Source organism: Stenella coeruleoalba (assembly GCF_951394435.1).
Source record: "Stenella coeruleoalba genome assembly, chromosome: 11".
Classification (NCBI taxonomy): domain Eukaryota; kingdom Metazoa; phylum Chordata; class Mammalia; order Artiodactyla; family Delphinidae; genus Stenella; species Stenella coeruleoalba.
Window position 1 is genome coordinate 63957734 of NC_137157.1, and position 25165 is coordinate 63982898.

At 41.9% G+C, this 25165-nt stretch overlaps 1 pseudogene across 1 annotated transcript; it reads right to left on the reverse strand.

The window, feature by feature from the left end:
- Nucleotides 1-8210: 8210 nt before the first annotated feature.
- On the reverse strand, nt 8211-9352 carry LOC307194406 (olfactory receptor 11A1-like; annotated as a pseudogene). The gene has a single exon. The product of its transcript is annotated as an olfactory receptor 11A1-like (transcript).
- Nucleotides 9353-25165: the final 15813 nt, after the last annotated feature.

Below are 25165 nucleotides of genomic sequence, written 5' to 3' on the forward strand. Positions count from 1 at the left end.
GCTTAGAGGCTAACATCCCAGTGTTGTCAGGAGTCATTTAGCCCACCGATGGGATGGCGCAGCCACTACATCTGCTCCCAGATCAAGGGGCAGGTTAACTGTACCTTCTAGCTCTCGGCAAGAGTTAGAGTAGATAATAAAATTAGTTGAGTAGATAATAAAATTAGAGTAGATAATAAAATAAAATAAAATAGGGGTCAGGCAGGAAATTTAGATAAAACTGCTTGGGAAATGGAGCTAAGCAAGATCATCTAACTTATAATTAGTCCAGCACCTCAGGCCTACCATCCCTAAAGGCTGCTTTTTTTGCAGAGAGATAAGTGATACCATCCAATAGCAGATGGTACGAGTGCGAGTGAGTGATGGACACTTCTTACCTTAAGAGTAGCCTGCTCAGAGTTTGGTTTAGAAATTCCTATTGACGCTAACTCGCCCACTTAATAGCTCATTATTTCTGGATGTCATCTATTCCTTTGGGCTAGTGCAATTATTACATTTAAAAAAAAGAGTTCTGGAAAATCTCAGTAATATCTCTATAGGCCTATTGGCCTCTATCATCTGATTACCTAAAACTACCTAGCAAATTAACACAACCTAGGAAAGTCAAAACTCGATTCATTTGAATATGACTCCAACAATTTTTGCTACATTTCAATTTTATTCCTTAAAAATTCTATTGCTATGCTTCATTTTGTAGAAAAGAGAAAATTATTCAAGTCTAGAAGTGTGATTTTCGCCCCACTGAATGCTCCTGCTTCAAAGGCCCTTGCATGTGGCTCTGTAAAGCAGCCCTGTAATTACAACGTTGTTTTAAAAAAAAGCTAAATGATATCCCCTAGGTTCAAGAAATGTACTGTGGAGAGAGGGTGACCCAGTACCACAAAGGGTTTATGGCTTCTGTTTACATAATAGGCAAGGTTAAATATGATGGAAGTTCTAGTTTGTTCTTTCCTTTGTTCTATAATAGGCATTTTAGAGGCATCTTAGATTGCAGAAAGTAACCTCGCCAAAAGCCTGCTGTCTATAAGAAATGGTTTTCAGTTGTGTTTCTCACATGAAGTGGCGTCCTGGAATTACTAGTTTGTATACTCTTGGTATGTATAACCACAAAGGAGTTTAGCTTTTAAAACCCTTTATTTCTAAATGTAGACTTGTCATTTATTTACCCTTTCATCCATCCCGCAACTCTTTTATTCTTTGTACCAAGATTTGCTGAATATCTATGCTATGTAAGTTATTGATTTTTTTCTAAGTCCGTGGAGAATGAAGTCCAGTTTTCTGATAGCAAAATCCGTTTAATTGCTAAGACATCAAGAGAATATTAAACTGATATAAAATTTCCATTTTATTTCAGAGGTAGAAAGACATAGTAGCGAAATAATTTAAAACAGAAAAGGTTTTGTACAATCACATGTATACACAAATATATATAATTAATATATAAGTGTGTATGTATGCATGCATAGGTAGAGGTAGTTTTATATATAGATAAAATTTTAGTAGTAAACATGATTTCCCATAATTACTTTAATGATAACAACAACAAAAAATGACTCAGGGGCTTCCCTGGTGGCGCAGTGGTTGAGAGTCCGCCTCCGATGCAGGGGACACGGGTTCGTGCCCTGGTCTGGGAAGATCCCACATGCCGCGGAGCGGCTGGGCCCGTGAGCCATGGCCGCTGAGCCTGCGCGTCCGGAGCCTGTGCTCCACAACGGGAGAGGCCACAACAGTGAGAGGCCCGCGTACCACCAAAAAAAAAAAAAAAAAAGACTCAGAAGATTTCCATTCATAAGACAATCAAGAAATTATTCATTTTTGGAATACAAGGAGAACAGCCATAACAAGTTACCTTAAGCTTTAGATTAGGGCTTCCTAGCCTTTTTGGGATTGCGAATGTTAGCTCCATAAGAACAGGGCTGCTGTCTTTGTAGTTCATTACTGTATTACCAGCATGTAGAACTGTGCCCAGCATATAGTAATAAACATTACCATAATAAACATTAGTTCAATGATTGAAGGACAGAATGCAAAACCCTTTCAATGATCTGCAAAAACACACGAAGCATCTCCACAGGGAAGTGACACGGGTCCGCACACCATTCTGTGTACATTTCAGGGAAGCAATGGGCTCTCTTAACCCTCACCCACAGCTGTCAGGTTAAGAACCCCAGCCTTAGCTGAAAGAAAAGAAAAAAGACAAGATGTATACAAAAGAACACCAGCCCAAAGCAGAGAGCGCACCTGCTGTCACGGGCCGAGCCATCCCTGAGATGTCCATGTGATACTAGGAGGTATTTTTTTATCTACAGTAGATTTGCTGTGAAGTAATTTATTTCTTAAATCAGCTGTAAGTGCTATTCCAAAATTATCCCAAATATTCAGAGTAAATGCAGTGGGAGAAGGAGAAGCTCATGCTTTGAAGGACGGGGGCACAGATAGTGAGCGATGTTTAACATCGTCTTCCACAGGCATCCTCTTTCACCTTTAATAATACTGTAGGGGAAAAAAATAATACTGTAGGGGAGAAAACTTCTCTATTAAAGTATCATTTTGTTCTTTCTTAGGATTAAAATCATTTAAATATTTGAAAATATTGAAATTTTTCCTACACCCCCCCAACAATGTAATTTGTATCCCTCAAATTCATCTGTTGAACCTTAAAACCCAGTCCCTCAGAATGTGACTGTATTTGCAGATAGAACCCTTACAGAGGTAATTAAGGTAAGATTAAAATGAGGCTGTGGGAATGGGCTCTAATCCAGTATGACTGTTGTCTTTATAAGAAGAGGAGATTAGGACACAGAGAGACACCAGAAATGTGTACAGAGGAGGGACCACGTGAGGGCACAGCAGTGAGATGGACATCTGCAAGCCAAGGAGAGAGGCCTTGGAAAAAACAAAACTGTCATCACCTTTATCTTGGGCCTTCAGTCTCCAGAGCTGTGAGAAAATAGATTTCTGTTGTTTAAGGCACCCAGTCTGTGGAATCTTGTCATGGCAGCCCTAGAAAATGTATATATCATCTTTCATCTTATAGATCAATTAAAAAACAAGAATAAGATTTATCATCTTACTTCAAATCATGTGGCTTTAATGTCCAGTTCCTAAGACTCTACCTAGAAGAGCAGCTACTTTGAAAGTTATATTGTGAATAAATGATACCACAATATTGTTAAATTTCCTTTCCATATACAAGGGAAAGAAGGAAAATATTAAACGTATATAATATCAACTCTTTGCTAGACAACTGCATGTTATCTGTTTTATTGTTTAAAGAATGTTAGGAGGTAGATACTGTTAGCGATATTATAGGGATACGAAAAGTGAGGTTCTGGTAGGTTTAGAATGTGTTAGTAGTGTCATTGAGATGCTAACTGGCAAAGCCAGTGCTCAGAGCCACACTTGGACTCTGACACCACACTGATCACTTCTCTGGGTCATCCTGTTCTAAAGTATACCCGAGATGCCTGCTTGTTAAAGTGAGATTGGAGTGTTAGTTGTCACTTAGTTTTAATGTGTGAAGTGATGACACTGGAAAAGTAAAAGCAGGTTTTCTTTTCTATCTGTGGTGACACCCAAAAATTAACTTTTTTCATTTTTTTCCGTATGGAGAAACATACCCAGCAATTAATGTAAAAAGAAAGAAATGTGACTATCGGATCCATTCTTGCATTTGTACTGAAAGGTCAGAGAACATGTAGTCAAGGCTAATTGATTAAATTGTTCATCTTGCCCCTAAGAAAGATGATCAGTTCAAAAAAGTCAGTTTAGCACAAGATAATTTTTAATACTTAAAAGATATAGGTTTAGCATGTTTTATCAATGTTTATATTCTTATGTACCTCACAATTACAGTAAGAATATTGTGGAATTGTTTATCATATTCTGAGAACAAAAATTGCCTTATAAGTCTATAGAACTTAATGGGTGTTATACAAGTTCTTTTAGTTTTTTTTATTAGCACATATGTCAAAGTCCCCCAAAATCAGCATAATGGTTGGTATTCTTTTCATGTAATGAAAGCACAACTCCAATTTTATTTCTCTGGAAAATTTTTTTATATATTTGAGGAATTAAAAAAAAATCTAACAGTACTAATCTGGTTGGATAAAATTCTTGATCCATTTTATTCATTCTCCCTCAATATGGTGATTTCTCACATATTCTAATACTTACAATTGTCAAAATCTTTATCTTGACTTTATAGGGTCTTTCGTGGTCTGGCCCATGACTGTATCTGGCCTAATCTATTGCTCTCCTTGTTGCTTATGTAGCCAGGAGCCACAAAACGGGGATTCAAATCCCGTTCTATCTGGCTCTGAGCCCAGTGCTCTTAGCCAGTGCCCTACACTACCTTTGTAAGAGCCTCACCTCTTTGCCACAGAGTGTAGGTGCCAGGTGGCCCACAGGTGTAACTCCAACTCCTGTCTCCACCTCAAAGCAGCTCTTTTCTTGAAGTCTAATTTTGTTAAAGTATAATATCCATTGAGGTGTATGTAAAAGTCATAGGTGTAAAGCTTGATTACTTTTCACAAAGTAAATACACTCAGGTAACCAGGAACCAGACCAAGAAAAGAAATATTACTGTGTCCCAGCAGAGCTCATGACCACCCTTCCAGAACGTATTTCCCCCAGGGCAACCACTTTACTGAATACTGAAACCACCAGTGTTTTCCTGTTGAACTTTATAGGACCTCTTCCTTTGCTCTCAGTAGCAAAAACTGGCCCTTCAGCCATAATCACACACCAAAGAGCTCCATTTTTCTCCATTTTTCAAATTATATCTCATAAAGTTAGTGTCCAATGATGTTCATTTGAGAATTTAAAAGTTATTTGTTCAAAATAACTAGGTTGATTTACTTTACTGTAATAAACATTTTGAATTCCTTAGAATGCAATATGGAATATGTCTTAAAATGTTTCCACAGAACAGCTAATAACAAGTGGAATATTAATATTCATCATGATATGGTGGGTGAAGCTTGACTTTGGGCATTTTCTGTGGGGTTCTCAAGAGTTCATCCTCACAGTTTATTCCCTTCCCCATTAATTAGATCCTCTGGCAGTGACCCATTCCCCACTACAGGGAAGGACAGGCTAACTCGAATGGAATGGCCCCAAGTTAATGGACCAGTGTATGCTTGTCCCTGGATATGGGCTACACATGCTTACAGGACTGGTGATTCAAACTTCCCTTCAGCTCATTAACCACAGCAGATAGTATGAAGGACCATTTAAAGGGGACTGTTGTTTTCCCCCACATTAAGGGAAGCTCACTGCGTCTCCTTTTTGCAGAGAATTCATTAGACAATCGGATATTGGTCTGAGGCAAATGTTGGTTTGGACACTCAAGAGATTTTGGTTTTTCCTACTAACTGAAAATTTTTTAAAAATTAAAAAAAATGGACGGATAGTTGATTTACAATATCGTGTTAGTTTTGGGTGTACAGCAAAGTGATTCAGATATATATATTCCTTTTCAGATTCTTTTCCCTTATAGGTTATTACAAAATATTGAGTAGAGTTCCCTGTGCTATACAGTAGGTCCTTGTTGGTTATCTAGTTTATATATAGTAGTGTGTATGTTAATCCCAACCTCCTAATTTATCCCTCCCTCACCCCCCTTTCCCTTTTGGTAACAATAAGTTTGTTTTCTATGTCTGTGAATCTGTTTCTGTTTTGTAAATAAGTTCATTTGTATCATTTTTTTTAGAGTCCACATATAAGGGATACCATATGATATTTGTCTCTGACTTACTCCACTTAGTATGATAATCTCTAGGTCCATCCATGTTGCTGCAGATGGCATTATTTCATTCCTTTTTATGACTAATACTCCATTATATATAAAAATACCACATCTTCTTAATCCATTCCTCTGTTGATGGACACTTAGGTTGCTTCCATGTCTTGGCTATTGTAACTTGTGCTGCTAGGAACATTGGGGTGCATGTGTCTGTTCCATCCAGCAGGGGTGTGGGGACAAAAGGGAGAGGTTCAGCTGGAAAGGGAAGAAGGAAGTTTGGGGAGAACTCTCCAGAAAGAGGGCACAGGGAAGAACACAGCCTGCCCACCAAAATACCACCACTTTTACAGGTTCCAAGTTCACGTCCACCATCCCTATTTTCCACATGCCACCACTCATGCAGGCCTGCAGCTTGAAAACTGCAAGCACAAGACTCAAGCCGGGTATTTCTGGGTCCAGAGTACTGCCTCTGGAGAAACAAAAGGCAGTCAGACCGCAGACAGCCTGTGAGGCTGTCTGGCCACTGGGCCACTCGACCAGGCTGGAAGTGACCCCGTCAGATGCTGAAGGAAGACTTCTGTCGTCTCTGTGAGGCGAGACAATGTGGGTCGGAGAGTCAGAGGCATCCGGTAATCAACCCCTATCCTCTGGGCACCTCTTTGGGGTCTGCCAACCCCATCTCCGAGGCTGGAAATCGGGCCCCAGAGCCTCAGGTGGGCTCCGCCGGTGCTCTGGTGCCCTCTAGTGGCCATCCGCTAGAACGCCAACTCTCAGGCCTTCTGCCACCCTCTCCAGCACATCTCCCTCTCCCTTTCCTGCCACATCCCAGACCAGAAGAGCTCCTGCCAAGATGTGTTTCTCCCTAGAAGTGCTGATGAGTTGGACCAGGCTCCCGAGGCCATGCCCTGGGGTGATCCCAGGCTGCTGGGCACTTTTCTTTTGTCCACATCTCTAGCCAGCTGCCTGCCACTGGCCGAATGAGGAATTTGCCATGAGGTGGGACCACGTCTGGGATGCTCCTGAGGAGGCCCACCCATGGGAGGAGGGTCCTGTCTGTCCCGCCCTCCGATGAGCCCCAGGCTCCAGGCGGGAAGCTCTCAGCCAGTGTCTGAACACAGGATGCTGCGTCCTCATTCTTTGTAAACGCTTGGAGTTACCTCAATGCCATTTTTAAAATGGATCTCCCAGTTGGCATATTTATGAGATAAAGAATTTCCCTCATTAAAAGTTAGGAACAACATATTATTAGAACGAGCAGGAAGACACAGGATGCTCCCAAATGATCTATTACTTGGAGGATTTAAAAATTCTAACGAGGGCTTCCCTGGTGGCGCAGTGGTTGAGAGTCCGCCTGCCGATGCAGGGGACACGGGTTCGTGCCCCGGTCCGGGAAGATCCCACATGCCGCGGAGCGGCTGAGCCCGTGAGCCATGGCCGCTGAGCCTGCGCGTCCGGAGCCTGTGCTCTGCAACGGGAGAGGCCACAACAGTGAGAGGCCCGCGTACCGCAAAAAAAAAAAAAAAAAATTCTAACGAGAAGACACTCACTCTTCACCCTCTTGGGCATCAGCACAAGGCAAGAATCGGCTGCACTCTTTATCCCTCTGATTTCTCCAGAACCTTCCCTTCGAGGAGAAATCTCTGGACTCTGCGGGGACTGTGAGTGGTGACAGTCAGCTAACTCTGAAACTGAAAAGCTGGAGGAAACGAGACAGGTGAAGGAGATGAGAAGTGGTGACAGGGAACAGCAGGGACGTCACGTTCGATCTAAGGCTGACAGTCTGGGTTAATCTCCAGCGAAGGTAAGGGCCACCAGGAGCTGGCCCCACTGGCCTTGTCACATGGGGTGGGGATGGGGGACAGCCAAACCGCCATGGCCACTTTCAGAGAAATAAAGAAGAGTGGAAGGGCACCCCTGGGAGCCAGTTTGAAAACGGTCACTGTTGTGAAATAATAAGATGCACTTTTCAGAAAAGTGAAGACTATTCTCTTGGTTCTCAAAGACTTGCAAATACTGTGTGTTCTTCCGGAGGCAAGCGGAAGCCCCCAGCGTTTGAGGGCGGAAATGGGAAGTAATCTGGGTTCAAAACAATCCAGCACTCACTCCTTGAGGGTGTTGAGGATGACCAGTGCCCACCCCTCGGGTGCTGTGGGGCCTGAAATCCCCTTATCACCTGGGATGGGAGGGGCCACGCAGGTACCCCACTGGGCAGCAGGGGGCTTGGCTGGTGGGCTACAGACCATTATCAGATACATGATTTGCAAACATCTTGTGCCATTTTAGATGGTGGATTATCCTTTTCTTTTCTCCAAGAGATCCTAAACCTCTGTAGGGCACTTCGTTGCACTTAGAGGGAGAGGAGGAACGAAATCAGGCTGGCAGGTGCCTAAGGCCAGTGCAGCCCCTAGGGCTGGGGAGGGAGGCAGGAGGAAGGGCTGAGAGTTGGCATTAGAGCATATGGCCACTAGAGGGCGCCAGAGCACCAGTGGAGTCCACCTGCGGCTCTCAGGCTGGATTTCCAGGCTCGGAGGTGAGAGGAACAGGTGGAGAAGGCTTTCTGCTTTCCATAGCTTGAAGGTATTCTCAGCGCAGCGCTTAGAATGAAGGCATAGGATGCCACAATCCACAGGAAGGGGGCCAGTGTCAAGAAACCTGAGATGCTCGCTCCAGCTCCCCACATCACCATAGAATAGCCCTACAACTGGAGCAAACTCACAGAAGTAGTGGTCCATCTCCCTGCTGCCAGGGCAGAGAGGCAGAGGGGCTGCCAGGGCCAGAGTGAAGGCAGAGAAGGAGAAGCCACTGAACTAGGCTCCAGGCCGCCATACAACCAGCTGCTCGTCAGGGCAGGGTAGCAAAGGACGTGGCAGACGGCCAAGTAGGATCATGGGACGTGGCAGCAGTAGCAGGCACTCAACTGCAGTCAGTGAGACAAAAGAGTAGAACTGGACCAGACGGTGACCAGCGAGATGGTTTCCCGCCCATCCAGGAAGCTCTGCAACAGCTGAGGCACGATGTTTGAGGTATAGCCAATCTCCAGCAGGGAGAAGCGGCAGAGGAAAAAGTACATGAGTGTGTGAAGAGTCCGACTGGAGGCCACAGCCAGCACGATGAGGTTGCTGCCCCCGACTGTCACCACATAGACGGCCAGAAAGAGGGTGAACGGGAGAAAGCCCAGGTGTTGCAGCTCCTCAAAGCCCTCTAGGAGTAGCCAGGCGGTCTGGTTCTTGCTGTCACTCCTGGGCTGCTTTCTCATCTAGATTTGTCCTCAAGAGAACAGAGGAAGGTAATATTAACCAAGACTGTATTATGACCACACGCCATGTTTGGCTTATTAATTTATTCATCAAGCAAGCACTGAGTACAGGCTTTATTGTCTCCTGTTTATAGAAGAGAAACTGAGACACAGTGAGTTTAAGTCGATTATTCAAGGTCATTATGGTGGAGTCATGATTTGAACTCACGTTTGCTTGACTCCAAAGCTGCTAACTACTATCCTACGGTGCTTTTTGAAATGCTTTCTGAGTGATAGAAATGTCCATATCAGAGAGCAGTATGGGGCTCTTCCAGCCAGCTATTTACCTGACAATCTTCGCTGAACAGCAACAGGAGAACCATCCCTGGTAAACTCTTCTGGAAGGGTAGGAAGAGGGCCCAGGACTTCTTGGGAGGTGGTCCTGCTCTAGGTCATGCACATTCCCAAAGCAGTCACTCATCTCAGACTATTTTCCCTTTCCAAGAAAATGAGATGGAAATCCTGACAAAAAATGTACGTCATCTACTCCGTGAGAGATGCCATATAGAAAGATCTGAATTAACCTAGATCCCACTCTCCTGGGAAGCCATTCTTTTTCCTTGGACAAGTGCCCTGGTGACTGTTGGTAAAGCCATTTTCAAACTTTGCCCAGTCTCTAATCAGTTTGCCGGAAGCTGGGGATACTTTCCTTTTCTTGATTCTCCTGCCTCATGTTCCCTATACAGGCCAAAATGTTCAGCTTATCTCACCTAACTGTAGATTCTTTAGAAATTTCTACCGTGGTTTGTTTTCTCTCAGTTATTGCAGGAAGATAATACCAACACACAGGAAGATCTTGGTAAGTACTTGTGGAATATATGAAAAAATAAATAAATGAATTAGTTATAATACATTTCCAATAGCAAATTGCCATGGAAACTTTCAGCATCTGAAATTAATGCTTGGGCTAGAGAAAGAGACATTTAAATGATTACCAAGAGAGAAGGAATCTTTGGTCCCTCCCCTAACTGAGGGAATATTGGAATATTGCTACTCAGAGCTTGAGATGGAACCATGATTAAGATTGTAGGTGGAAGTCAAAGAGGTGTGTGTGTGTGTGTGTGTGTGTGTGTGTGTGTGTGTTAAGCTGAAGAAACCAGAAAGCCCAACACAACATAGAGTTTTCTCATTTATTTTTATTTATTTATTTATTTTTGCGGTACGCGGGCCTCTCACTGTTGTGGCCTCTCCCATTGTGGAGCGCAGGCTCAGCGGCCATGGCTCACGGGCCCAGCCGCTTCGCGGCATGTGGGATCTTCCCGGACCGGGGCATGAACCCGCGTCCCCTGCATCGGCAGGCGGACTCTCAATCACTGTGCTACCAGGGAAGCCCCCAGTTTTCTCATTTTTAAAGTTAAGAAAGATGACTTTCCACATTGGCAGATGGCAGCAAGAACACAGGGTTTTGGCATTCTTTTCCTGGTCCTACCTGTTCTTCTGGACTTGAGCTTACACCATGCAGACACACATTGGTCACATGGGCGGTACAGACATAGAGCAAATAGAGTACTTTCATATGTTTTTGAACATATTTTGTCTTCTATGTGCTAGTGACTTCTTAAAGAACTAGGGAGAGACTTGAAATGAGAGTGGAATAGGTCTCCAGATTTAGCAGAGAGATGGAGCAAGGGAAGAAGCTAGTAAAACTAACCAAACCAACAAACCAGTCAACTGACCCAAAACGTTTCAAATCTGGACCCTGAATCGATGCTTATGATCAAAAAGTTACTATCGTTCTTGCTAACCAGTGAATTTGACCTTGGTCCCTGTTAAAATTCTTAAATAGGTGTTTTACAGAACATTTGGAATTCTCATAAGGAGATATCATTAGGAACTATATAATGCGAATTACAGTGTGAAACTTCACATAATGTCTTTTATTGATAGTATTAATAATTTAGTAGATCAAAAAATAATTTAGTAGATCAGGAGAAAGGGGTGGGAAAAGGGCATATTGATTTCAGTAAAGCTTAACAGAAAACATGATGACTGTGAGCTTAAAGAGAATACTCTTAGTTTGTTTACTATATAGCAAAAGCATTCATTAATGACCCTCTGAAAGTCTGAGAAAGATGTCTAGTGAAAAGGAGGAAGTTTTGTAGATCTTGTTTCATTCACCTATCTAGACACAGCAAATATGCATGGCTCATGAAACTTCAGATGATATGAATCAAAGAGGGGTAACCAATATTATAGGTGATAGAATTATAATGCAAAATAATCGTGTCTTTTGGAATGCTAAAGACAAGATGAAATTTAACAAGGGCACATATAAACTCTGCAGATAAGCTTTAACAATCGGTTGAAAAACTACAGGAAGGATAAGACCTGACTTGGTAGCCACTTCTGTGAGAATGATTTGAGATTTTTTTTTTGACCATCATGAATTAGGACTTAGTAGGTATAAAGTAGGAGGAACATATGAAGAGTGTGGAGAGGTTTAACCTGGAAAAGACTAAACTAATGGAAGACGATGATAGCTGTTTTCAATATTGGAGGGATTCTTATGACGAAGAGGGATTATAATTATCCCATAGACGCTCAGAGGGCAGAACAAGGACCATGGGGGTGGTGGTGGTAGAAACCCCATACCCACCTACCTGTGCTGGTTTCACAGAGGGGATTCTTATGGGGCTAACCATTGTTATTTACAGCATGATTTTTGGGGTACGAAAATAAGGTAAGGCTCACTTTAAGAGAGGGTAAGAGTGGGGACAATGAAGTTTCTTCCTAGAGCCTCTAGAAGTTTGTTGGCAAATATGGGCCCCATTCATTGGAAGTACTTGGAACAAACACAAGACATTAAAAAAAATATGGCATTCTTCCGAGTTTGTTTAGGCTGTGTCAGAGGTGGTCCTCTCTGGAGGCAGAGGGTAGTCTGGGCCCAGGTAAATTCTAGATACTCAGGTTCAGTAGAGAGGGGACATGACCTGCTTTGGGCTTGGAGTCAATGCCTTCTCCCCTGGTTGTCTTACCCCTGGACTAAATTCTTCTTCCGGCTTACAGATCTGTGGACTTTCTGCTTCTCTCCTGTGAAGGCTCCACGGTATTGGCTTCTCTCCACTCCAAGGTACTCATGGAAGCTGTTGACCCTATTCTATATATGCTGCTATGGACACTACTGCCTTTTCTAGAGCGAGACAGCCTCCTTCCCTTCTGGGGGTTGAAGAAAAGCCTCCCTAAGGAGGAGATGTATCTTGGAGTCAACGAGATCAGCTGTATCTATGTTTTTGTTCCAGGGAAATGTTTTGGTTCATTCATCAGGGACCACATCCATATGTTTCACTCAAATCTAATGACCTCTTCCTTATGAGATAGGGAAAAACTGGAAAGACATAAGAATATCCACGATTAAAACCAATATTTAATACTTTATAATTCATAAAGCAAATATGAACTTATTTAATAAATATCTGATACTCAGAATGAACCCCAATGTGAAATGCACGTATGCTATCATTTGTTCTTGCATCATTGGGACGGATTATCTAGAGTATGACCTCTAAGGGCTAGATTAGCAGTCTTCCTACTCTGGCATGGGTCAAGACCTGGGCCCTGCTTTAATCTCTAAACAGGGAGGAGGCAGGAGAAAACAGCCATATAATTCTTTTTAAAAAAATATATCTTTATTGGAGTATAAATGCTTTACAGTGTTATGTTAGTTTCTGCTGTACAACAAAGTGAATCAGCTATACGTATACATATATCCCTATCTCCCCTCCCTCTTGAGCCTCCCTCCCACCCTCCCTATCCCACCCCTCTAGGTGGTCACAAAGCATCGAGTTGACAGCGATATAATTCTGTAGATAATTTTTTCTGTTTAGTTTGATAGTTTTTAACACCACAGATTTACATAAACCAGGTCAGTCCTCTTAAAGAGAGTCCAGGCAGATAGTAAAATGCAGTTAAATGACAGATACAAAGAAGAAACCTTGCTGCAGGAATATAGCACTGAGTTCCTTCCATATGAAAGCAGAGAGGGGACCTAGGCCAGAAGGAAGAGAGCACAGGGCCACAGCAGAGGTTGGATTTTTCCTAGTAACAGACTAGAATGGCTCCTCCTGGAGGAGACTGGACAAGTGTCTTACTTTGACAGCCGAAAGGCAGAGTGGAAAGACTTGGATGAGGAAAAGGTGACCTGCAAGGAAGTAACTATAATATTGTTTTTGAGAGAGTGGCTGAGAGTAAATATGGTCCCTCAGTCTTGGGTTGCTGTAAAGAGCCTGAGGGAGATGCCAGTTGAGAAACAGAATAAGAGACTTTTCCAGGTAGAAAGGAAGTCCAGTGTTTATTAATGTAGAATTTATGATAATAGCAATAAAAATATCCAACCTGTGTTTAAAAGTTTAATTTCAGCTTTTCTTCCCCTGAAGTGTTATCTGTGAGTTGAAAGTGGAAATGAAGGGTCTACATGCTGTTTCCTAGGTATTAGATTAGTTTTTGTAAAAAACCGTGCCATACATTAATTAATTCAAGAAATATTGTACTTACCAAGTACTTATGACCTGTCAGACACTGTTCTAGACTCTAGGTATAAGGCAATGAACAAAACAAAATTTGGTTAGCGGAGTTATCTGAACTACTTTCAGTTACCCGCGTCTTGATGATGGATACATGTTACCCTCATCAGAAACCTCTTTCATCCAGAGCTGGCTTTCCTGAATGCAGAAATCCTGCCTGGGAAAAAATTCGTCTTCACAGGACTAGCTTCCTGTGTCCCTCGTATCAACTAACTGATACAAGCATCAAGAATGAATGGAGAGAATATAAAGAGGAGGACGTGTTAAGACCAGAAAACAAAATAACGATACTAACTAAAAGAGATCATTTAGTGAATATCTCTTATGTGTGAGGCACTCTGATAAGAGTTTTACAAAATTATCTCATTGAAGCCTCACAAGAATTGAGGAAGGTAGTTATTATCATTATCTACAATTTACATATATCAGGTAAGTATAGCATAGAGAGATTGAGTACGTTGTCCAGGATCATAAAATCAGTGACTGGTGAAGCCCAAATTCAAAGCTGACATTCCACAGTATTGCCTTTGGATAATAGAGAAGGGTAAATAGAAGATATTAAGGAAAAGAAGAAAACTGTGATGGGCTGGCCTGGAAATATGATTAAGTTGGTCCATAAAAACTATCTTCAGACGCTTGCTACCTCCAAAGTATTGTGGAACAGACACACAGATCTACAGACATACAGGAAATGTACCCTAACTTGCCTCCTATTGTCAAAATTTCATCCTGGAAAAAATAAATAAAGTGGATGTTATCAAACAATGGCCTCAGTCATTAACAAACAAGTCTCAATAAAACACTCTTAACAATACCTCACTATGACAGTAAAACTTCCTGGTGAGCTCTTCAGGATAAACTTGTTGCAACTACATGAACTAATTTTCTCAATAAGACTGTTAGGCTTTTTTTTTTTTTTTTTTTTTTAAGACTGTTAGTTTGATCCAGTAAGATGTTGGAGGATATTTAATAAAAATAAAGTTTGGCTTTTGGAATTACTGATCATCCTATGTCATCCTTCATGAAGGGAGTTAGATAGCCAGGCCAACTGTCTTTCAAGACTAATTTTGGATCATGGCAATAAAAACATGTGAACAGCACATATACATTAAAATAACTCCATCACCAAAAATTTTTTTCCTTCCAGTTTTTTTATATGCATTCTTTATATAGTTGTAATTATGATCATACATAAAATTTTAATCCTAATATTTCACCTAGCATTTTATTGTAAGCATTTTATATTATTTTTTAAAAATTTTACAGTTAAAAAAAATTTATTTATTATTTATTTATTTTTGGCTGCATTGGGTCTTCGTTGCTGTGTGTGGGCTTCTCATTGTGATGACTTTTCTTGTTGTGGAGCACGAGCTCTAGGAACATGGGCTTCAGTAGTTGTGGCATGCGGGCTCAGTAGTTGTGGCTTGTGGGCTCTAGAGCACAGGCTCAGCAGTTGTGGCACATGGGCTCAGTTGCTCCATGGCATGTGGGATCTTCCCAGACCAGGGCTTGAACCCGTGTCCCCTGCATTGACAGGTGGATTTCCAATCACTGCGCCACCAGGGAAGTCCCAGCATTTTGTATTATTTCTTCATTTAAAATAATCATACAATATTCATTATGTAGATACAGCACCATTTGCTGAACCATTTTTTCATTGAAACTTTGAGTCTATATATAGACCATATATATTCCAACCTTCCACTAAGTGGGAGGGTCATTTATCTTCTTCTTATATATTTCTACTGATAAGAAGACAATATATTTTCGGGTATCTCATTTATTCAACAGATGTAGTTTTGAACCCCATGACATGTAGGGCATTATTGGTTGGTCAAGACACAGAATTTTCCTGTAGATAACTATGGTACATTATGGAATGGGATAACTGCCACAAAAGAGCTACATAGTTTGTTGAAATTATAGAGAAGGGAGTAAAGGAAATGAATGGATAGAGTGGAATGTGAACTAGACTTTAAAGGCTAGCAAAAGTTTTAGAAAGTTAAAAATGAGGGTAAGTGTCTTCAGCTTCCACCTCTTAAAGAGTAAACTGGTACCAGATTAGGTCTCCTAATGTAAGCAATTACATATGGACACAATATATCAAGTATCTGTTTACAGCTATTGGAAAACATACAGCACAGGACTGTAACCCCTGAGAGAAGGGAAACCACTGAAGTGAGCTATGCCACCACCTTGGCTTTCTGTCTTCACACACTTTTGAGACCCAAGGTCAAAGAAGGGGCAAGGCAGGATTTTCTCACTGAGTTGAAGAGACAGAGATCAGAGTTTGGGGAGGCAGAGATAGTTTGAATCTGTGGGCAGCAGAGGAGGGAGATATGCAGAGACAGAATTCTAGAAGCCTGTATATGGATACCCACAAGACTTTAGCTGCGTATTATTAGGGGTGTAAATTGAGTAACTACTCGAATTCACACAGAGTGGGAGATATTTAAGGTCTAATCAACCAGAGTGGAGACATCTCATTGAAAACTTGGAGCATTCAGTAGACACCTCAGAAAGGCTACACTGAATAGGGTTAAATTAGCCCAAGAATAAAGGCTAATCTTGACCTGCTTTCACAAAGTTTAAAAACAAGTCTTGGGCTCCCCTGGTGGCACAGTGGTTGAGAATCCACCTGCCAATGCAGGGGACACGGGTTCAAGCCCTGGTCTGGGAAGATCCCACATGCTGTGGAGCAACTAAGCCCGTGCGCCACAACTACTGAGCCCGTGTGTCTGGAGCCTGTGCTCCGCAACGGGAGAGGCCGCGACAGTGAGAGGCCCGTGCACCGCAATGAAGAGTGGCCCCCACTGGCCGCAACTAGAGAAAGCCCTCGCACAGAAATGAAGACCCAGCACAGCCAAATAAATAAATAAAATAATTTATATATAAAAAAACAAGTCTTAAAAGATTAAACTGAACGTTAAGTATCCTGTCTACCAGTACAAAGCCAAAACTCTTTAAAGGAAGAAAACAAAACTCAGATGCTCAGTAACAGAACACCCATAATGTCCAACACCCAATAAAACAATTAGTAGAAATACAAAGAAGCAGAGAAATGTGACCGCTAGGCAGAGAAAAATGAGGCAATAAAGGACATCAGCAAGACTGCAGAATTGGAAACACCAGACCTTCCTTCACCCATGGAGACAAGGATTTAACAATATATGAACAAGTTGCTTTTGTTAGAAAATCAGAAACCAGCTAAGAGATTCCTGGATAGAGATCTTCCTGTTAGATTTTGGGAGTTCAGATTCTTTTTCTGCTTCAGCTACTAACTGGCTGCCCTCTTCGCCTTTCAATAAAATGATGAACTGAAACAACGTAAACAGAGTAATCCAGTGCTTTGCTTCATTAAAACTTGGCAGGTCCCAAGGGTATGGGAAACCCTGGTTCTCCTCAGGTTTGGTGAGTGGGTAAAATGTCCTTCCTCAACTCTCCTGCTGGTGATTCCATGAGACTAGCCTGCAGGTTTTTCCATCAGAGCTGGAGACAGAACTGCCCTGAGTGTTGAGACGGTGGCACCAAACTGCTCTCCAAGTGCTTATGAAGAAAGGTATCTTCCATTCCTCATTTCTTCTTTTTTTTCAATTTATTTGTTTATTTATTTTTGGCTGTGTTGGGTCTTCATTGCTGCGTGCGGGCTTTTCTCTAGTTGCTGTGAGCAGGGGCTGCTCTTCGTTGTGGTGTGCAGGCTTCTCACTGCGGTGGCTTCTCTTGTTGTGGAGCACGGGCTCTACGCGCAGGGGCTTCAGTAGTTGTGGCGCGCGGGCTTAGTTGCTCTGCGGCATGGGGGATCTTCCCGGACCAGGGATCGAACCCGTGTTCCCTGCATTGGCAGGTGGATTCTCAACCACTGTGCCACCAGGGAAGTCCCGATTCCTCATTTCTTATATCAGAGGAAGAACTGCGGATATTCGTTAAGAATAAGTCATTTGTGGTTTTCTGAAAGTGAACACCTCAGATTTGAAAGCTTATGCCAATTAGGTGCATTCCTGAAAATGGGTACAAACTGTTATGTCTAATCTTTTGAGGCCAGCAGACCGTAAACAGGGGTAAACAGAAAATAAATATTTCTATTTTTGGCCCGAAAGTGTTAAAAGCTATTTTGTGTTTAAAAAAGACAGAGAGAGGGAGAAATTTCTTCACCCCAGGCAAGCATGAAGCCCTGCAGGAAAATTCTTGCATTCATTCACCAGAGCATTTCTCCTCAGCATGGCTTGGCATGATTAAGGGAAACCTCCAACTCCTCACTTCTGCCTCGGGAGGGAATGGAATGGAACGTATATCCAGTGTTCTTTTTGTGGTGCTGCCAAGGGACTGGTTTCTGTCTTACCCAAGTCTAAGCACTGAGAGGAATGGGATGTCAGGTCGTAGAGAACAGAGGCAATCAAGGTGGCTTGGCCTAGCACCAGAATCTGCACAGATAGACACTAGGTGGAACTCCAATACCGCAACTTTCTACAGTACCAGAGAGGCTGAAGTATTGCAGTCAGACACAAGGAGGAGATCTTAAGTAGAAACTGGTAAGCCTCTTAATTAGGAGATGACATGTGCAAACCCAAAGAGTATGCACACCCAGAAAAGGCTCGAGAGGTCTCCACATTCTCTAGCTGGGCTGATTGGAGAAGGTCCTCCCTGTGGAAACCAGACCACAAAGACTGAGAGAGGTAGCTAAATTTTCAAATGCTTAAGTCCCAACAGAAAATAATGCAACACACAAAGAAACAGAAAAACATAGCTTATTCAAAGGAACAGATTAAACCTCCAGAAACCAACCCTAAAGAAATGGCAATATGTGAATGACCAGACAAGAATTCAAAACAACTATCATAAGATGTTCATGAATTAAAAGAGAACACAGATGGATGACTAAATGAAATCAGGAAAATGATGCATGAATAAAATGAGAATACCAACACAGAGATAAAATTATAAAGAAGAACCGAACAGAAATTCTGGAACTGAAAAATACAATAACTGGATTGGAAAATGTACTAGAAGGACTCAACAGCAGACTTTACCAGGCAGAAGAAAGAATCAGCAAATTTAGGAATTTTGAAATTACCGAGGCAGAGGAGCTAAAAGAAAAAAGAAAGAAGAAACATGAAGATAGCCTGAGGGACTTATGGGACACCATCAGGCAGAGCAACATATGCACTATGGGAGTCACAGAAGGAGGAAAAAGAGAGAAAGGGGCAGAGAGCCTATCTGAAGAAATAAGTGCTGAAAACTTCCTAAATCTGTGGAGAGAACTGGACATACAATTTCAAGAAGCTCAAAAAACTCCAAGTAGGATCAGTCTAAAGAGACCTACATTAAGACATATCATAACCAAACTGCCAAAAGTCACAAAGGGAGAATCTTGAAAGCAGTTAGAGAAAAGTGACTTGTCACATAAAAGGGAGCTCCTACTATATTATCATCCTATTTCTCAGGAGAAACCTCACAAGATAGAGGGAGTGGGATGATATAGTCAAAGTGCTAAAAGAAAAAACCTGCCAACCAGACAACTGTATCCAGCAAAACTGTCCTTCAAAAACAGAGAAATCAAGACTCTCCCAGATAAACAGAAACTGAAGGAGCTGATAACCACTAGACCGGCCCTACAAGAAATACGGAAGAAGGCCCTTCAAGTTGAAGCAAAAGGATGATAAACGGCAACACAAAGCCATACCAAAGCATAAAACTCTCTGGTAAAGGTAAATATATAGACAAAAACAGAATCCTATAGTATGGTAATGTAGGTGTGTAAACCATTTTCAAATCTGGTATAGAATTTAAAGAACAAAAGCATAAAAAGTCATTATAAATCTATGTTAGTAGATATACAATATAAAAGGGGCATTTTCTCTGACCACAGGAGAGTAAATTAAAAATCAATAGCATTTTTCTTCCAGGCGGCGGGGAAAGAGGTGGCCCTGGCGGGTCCGCGCGGCCTTGGGGCCGGAGCCCGGGTCCCCGCCCGCCCCAGCGCCCGCCGCCGGCCGAGCCCCGCGCCCCGCGCCTCCGTCCTGGGTCGCGGTGGTCGGAGGTGCGCCCGGGTCTGCGGGACAGGCGGGCGCAGAGGTCGCTTGTGTGTGTGGGGGGGTGGTGCGACGAGGTTCCGGTGCCTCCGCGGAGCATTGTGGGTCTGGGGCTGGGGGCGCTCTGGCTTGCTATGCTCTCCGCACTTTCCCGGCTCCGAAGCCTCGAGAACACGGCTAGGCAGCAGTAGTTTAATGGGGAGTTTGCCTGCTGGGAACTAGGGGCCTGCTGGGGTCTCAGTTCTTTTTTTTTTTTTGCGGTACGCGGGCCTCTCACTGTTGTGGCCTCTCCCATTGCGGAGCACAGGCTCCAGAGGCGCAGGCTCAGCGGCCATGGCTCACGGGCCCAGCCGCTCCGCGGCATGTGGGATCCTCCCGGACCGGGGCACGAACCCGTGTCCCCTGCATCAGCAGGCGGACTCTCAACCACTGCGCCACCACGGAAGCCCTGGGGTCTCAGTTCTTGGCTGGCCCCGGAACACGAGGTTGCCAGGCGTGTGACGGCAGCAGGTAGGAGTGAGCCGCTGGTGCAGTGATGAGCAGGAGAGGAAGGACGGCGGCTGTTGGCCTGTGAACCTCGCAAGAATGACCAGCCAACACAACCCAGACCAAGGTCAGTGGGCCCAGCTCGGTCCTGGGCAGCTGGTCAGTGTAATAGACCTGCAGGTGTGGCTCTTGTCACTCTAGGACTGGCTTCAGGACAGATCCTGCTGATGAGGCCAGGGCACCGTCCTCAGTTCTCCAGGAGAGTGTGCTGGAGTGGAGCCGGTGGCGGGGGGCTGGGGGTGTGTGTGCCCGACTCAGCACTGCAACCACGCAAGTCCAGTCTGCTGGCAAGGGCAGTGGGGAGCCGGGGGAAGTCATGGCCTTGGGAATGTCCTCTGATGAAAAAGAACCTGCAGGCTTATAAAATAACTTTTGTGTGGAACGTTGGTGGGTTGAAAAGCAGTTCTGTGTGCTTTTCCCCCTTGCTGTGGATCAGCAGTGCTGAGGCAGCAGCCGTGAAACAGAAGTGTGAGCAGAGACCGTCTGGAATCCCCAAACTCCAGGGAAACTAAAGGTGACAGCCAGCCTAGTGAAGAGGAGAGGAGTTGGGGGTGGGGGTGGTGGCGGCAGCCAGCAGGTGCCCCTCATCTCAGGGCCCTAAGCCTGGCTCCAGCCAGCTGGCCAGGGGCGCTGCAAGGTCTTCCGGGCGAGCAGAGCCCACAGTCCTGAGCTGTTCTTTGCTGTGTTTGGGTTATCTCCCGCCATCCAAGGGGAGAAATCTAGATGAGATTTAAGAATTAGTGCTTTACGAATGTGGATCTCATAGTTGAAACCTCAGAACACGTGTTTTCAGCACAAGGTTTCATAGTTGAAACCTCGGAACACGTGTTTTCAGCACAAGGTGTTAAAGTGAATGGAAGGATTCAACCCCTTTTCAAGGAGGGTGTCTCCATGTGGGCAGAACTAGAGAATAAATGGGTCTTGAATAAAAAAAAAAATCAATAGCATTAAAATATCTAGGAACATCTCTAAATATTTAGAATTTAAGCAATATACTTAAAAAATTGAGATATAATTGACATGTAGCATTATATTAGTTTCAGGTGTACAACATAATAATTTGATATTTGTATATATTGCAAAATGATCGCCATGGTAAGTCTAGTTAATATTCATCACCACACATAATTACAAAAAATTGTTTTGTGTGTCATGAGAACTTTTAATATCTACTCTCTTAGCAACTTTCAAGTGTTCAGTACAGTATTATTAACTACAGCAACATATTGTTAAATAACTGAAGTGTAAAGGAAGACATCACAAGGGAAATTAGAATATATCAAAATGATGCAGTGAAAGCAGTGCTTAGAAGGAACTTTATATCTTTAAATGGTTATATAGGAAAAGAAAATTGTAAAATTTTAATCTAAGCTTACACCTTGAGAAGCTAGATAAAGAAGAGCAAGGTAAACTTAAAGAAATAGAACAAAGGAAATACTGGAATACAAAATGAAATAATGGAAATCAATGAAATACAAAAGGAACCAATAATAGAGAAAAATCAACAAAGCAAAAAATTAGATCTTTGACAAATCAATAAAGTTGATAAATATTTAGCTAGATTGATTAAAAACAGATTAAGCACAAATTATTAATATGAAAGAAGAAGAATCACTGCAGATCCTTAAAATATTAATGGAATAAAAAGGTAGTATTATGAACAAACTTATGCCAATAAATTTGACAATTTAAATGAAATGGAAAAATTATTTGAAAGATACCAGTGACCAAAACTGGCACAAGAATTAATAAAAATTGGAATAGCTGTATATCTACAAAATAATTAAATTCACAATTGAAAACCTTCCCACTATGAAAACTCCAGACTCAGATTAGTTCACTGGTGAATTCTATAAAACTTTAAGTAAGAAATAATAAATAATACTGGCCCTTCAGATACTCTCTCAGAAACTAGAGGAGGAGGGAACACTTTATAACTTTTTTTGTGAGACCAGAATAATCCTAATATCAAAACCTAACAGAGACATTATAGAAGAAAATCACAGATCAATGTACCTTATGAACATAGACATAAAAATCCTCAATAGAATTTTAGCAAAATAATTCCAGCAACATACAAATATGCTTATGTGCCATGAGCAAGTGTGGTTTATTTCAGGAATGCACAATTTGTTTAATATTCAAAAATTCATCAGTGTTATTCAGAGGAGGAGGGAATTCCCTGGCCGTCCAGTGGTTAGGACTCCATGCTTCCACTATAGGAGGCAAAGTAAGAGGTATAGAAATAGATGGACACATACATTTTCAATTGATTTTTGATAAAGATGCCAAGGTAATTCATTGGGGAGAAGAGAGTTTGTCATTTCAGCAAATGTTCTAGAACAACTGGGTATATATAAAAAAACTTATAGAACAACTGTCCATATTGGGGAAAAAAACAACAAAACCAAACCAAACCCTGACTCCTATCTCAAACCATACACAAAAATTAACTCAAAGGTATTATGGATCTAACTGAAAAATATAAAATGATAACATTTCTGGAGAAAAACATAGGAGAAAATCTTGGTGACTTGGAGTATGTAGGCAAAAATTTCTAAGTTGGGCTATAAAAGGCATTAAATAAAAAAGAAAAAAGTGAAAAATTGGATTTGATCAAAATAAAAAAACTTTTATTCAAATTACTCTATTAAGAAAATAAAAAGGCAAGCCATAGATTGAGTGAAAATATTTACAATAAATATATCTGAAGAAGAACTTGGATCTAGTATATACCAAAAAGTCTTCCAACTTAATTAGAAGACAATTTAAAAAAAAGTGGGCAAAAGATATGAACAGGAACTTTAGAAAAGGAGGCTTAAGATTGGCCAATTGTTACATAGTCAATATTTTATGATAACTTTGTATGAAATATAACCTATAAAAATATTGAATTAACTATGTTGTACACCTGAAACTAATATAATATTGTAAGTCAACTATATTTCAATAAAAAAATCATATAGTAAAAAAACCCTATAATACCCAAAAGACAACCTTTAGAATGGGAGAAAATATTTGCAAATGAAGCAAGTGACAAGAGATTAATCTCCAAAATTTACAAGAAGCTCGTGTAGCTCAATATCAAAAAAACAAACAACCCAATCCCAAAAATGGGCAGAAGACCTAAATAGACATTTCTCCAAAGAAGACATACAGATGGCCAACAAACATATGAAAGGATGCTTAACATCACTAATCATTAGAGAAATGCAAATGAAAAGTGCAGTGAGGTATTACTTCACACCAGTCAGAATGGCCATCATTAAAAAATCTACAAACAATAAATGCTGGAGGGGGTGTGGAGAAAAGGGAACCCTCTTGCCCTATTGGTGGAAATGTAAATTGATACAGCCACTATGGAGAACAGTATAGAGGTTCCTAAAAAACTAAAAATAGAACTACCATATGATCCAGCAATCCCACTACTGGGCATATACCCTGAGAAAACCATAATTCAAAAAGAGTCATGTACCACAATGTTCATTGCAGCTCTATTTACAATAGCCCGGAGATGGAAACAACCTTAGTGTCCATCATCGGATGAATGGATAAAGAAGATGTGGCACATATATACAACGGAAAATTACTCAGCCATAAAAAGAAACTAAACTGAGTTATTTGTAGTGAGGTGGATGGACCTAGAGTCTGTCATACAGAGTGAAGTAAGTCAGAAAGAAAAAAAACAAATACTGTGTGTTAACACATATATATGGAATCTAAAAACAAAAAACAAAAAAACGGTTCTGATGAGCCTAGGGGAGGGACAGGAATAAAGACACATACATAGAGAATGGACTGAGGACACAGGGAGGGGGAAGGATAAGCTGGGACGAAGTGAGAGAGTAGCATTGACATATATACACTACCAAATGTAGAATAGGTAGCTAGTGGGAAGCAATGTATCGCACAGGGAGATCAGCTGGTGCTTTGTGACCACCTAGAAGGGTGGATTAAGGAGGGTGGGAGGGAGACGCAAGAGGGAGGGGATATGGGGATATATGTATACCTATAGCTGTTTCCATTTGTTATACAGCAGAAACTAACACAACATTGTAAAGCAGTTATACTCGAATAAAGATGTTAAAAAAAAAAAAAGAAATCAGGTTTAGACATTGAGGTAGAGAGAATGACCCCCTGCATGAAGGAAGCTAACAGCTATTGGCACCGTGACGTGAAGCTTGATGCCAGCAAGTCGAAGGAATCATCAGAACTAGTATCCTAAACTCTACTGCTCAAGGACACTGATCCGAAAGCTCAGAACCAGAATCTTGTTTTATAGGCTCTAGATATATACTACTCCAACCTTCAAGTGCTGGAAGTCCAATCTTCCCACTGGCTTGGGTCACTCTTTTTTTAACCTTCTGTGGCCAACTCTGAAGCTGTCTACAAGTTTATGTGTTTATGAACAAGTCTGTTACAAGTTATTACTTTTAGGTTTACAATTTAGTGGTAGTGGTGGTTGGATGTGGGGAGGTTGATAATAGCTCATAGGGTAGCTGTCACACACACTTTTCAAGTTCTCCATTTTCATGACATAGGAAGTCTCTGGGTCCACGTTATATCTGATTCTCAGTCTATGTTGCCATATTCTATCTCTATTCCTGAGCCCTCAGCCACGAACTGGCATATCAAGGAATTCTTCCTTTGTTTCATGCCTGGGTCGACTGGGCAAGTGGCAGCTCTGATCTTGGAACCATGACAAGTGATGATATACACTCCTTTCCCAAATTCTGTATTTCTCTAAGGAGAAGGGGGAGTTGGCCATGGACCCTTTTTGTGTTTTCGAATTGCTTCACTCGTATTACCCCTGAGGCCTCTTTTGTTCCTGAAGTAGGTTGGGGACATCCTGCTTCCTAGAACCAACACTACAAGAAATAAAGGTATAAACAAAGCCAAATGGGAAACAGGATCATGCTTGTAACTCTCTCTGGACAGGTAACAATACCTAGTATGGTCTAGAGATTCTGGGAAGGAAGGGAATAATGGGGTGAAATTACGAAGGCAGCTGGCAGGCTAAATGTTTCTT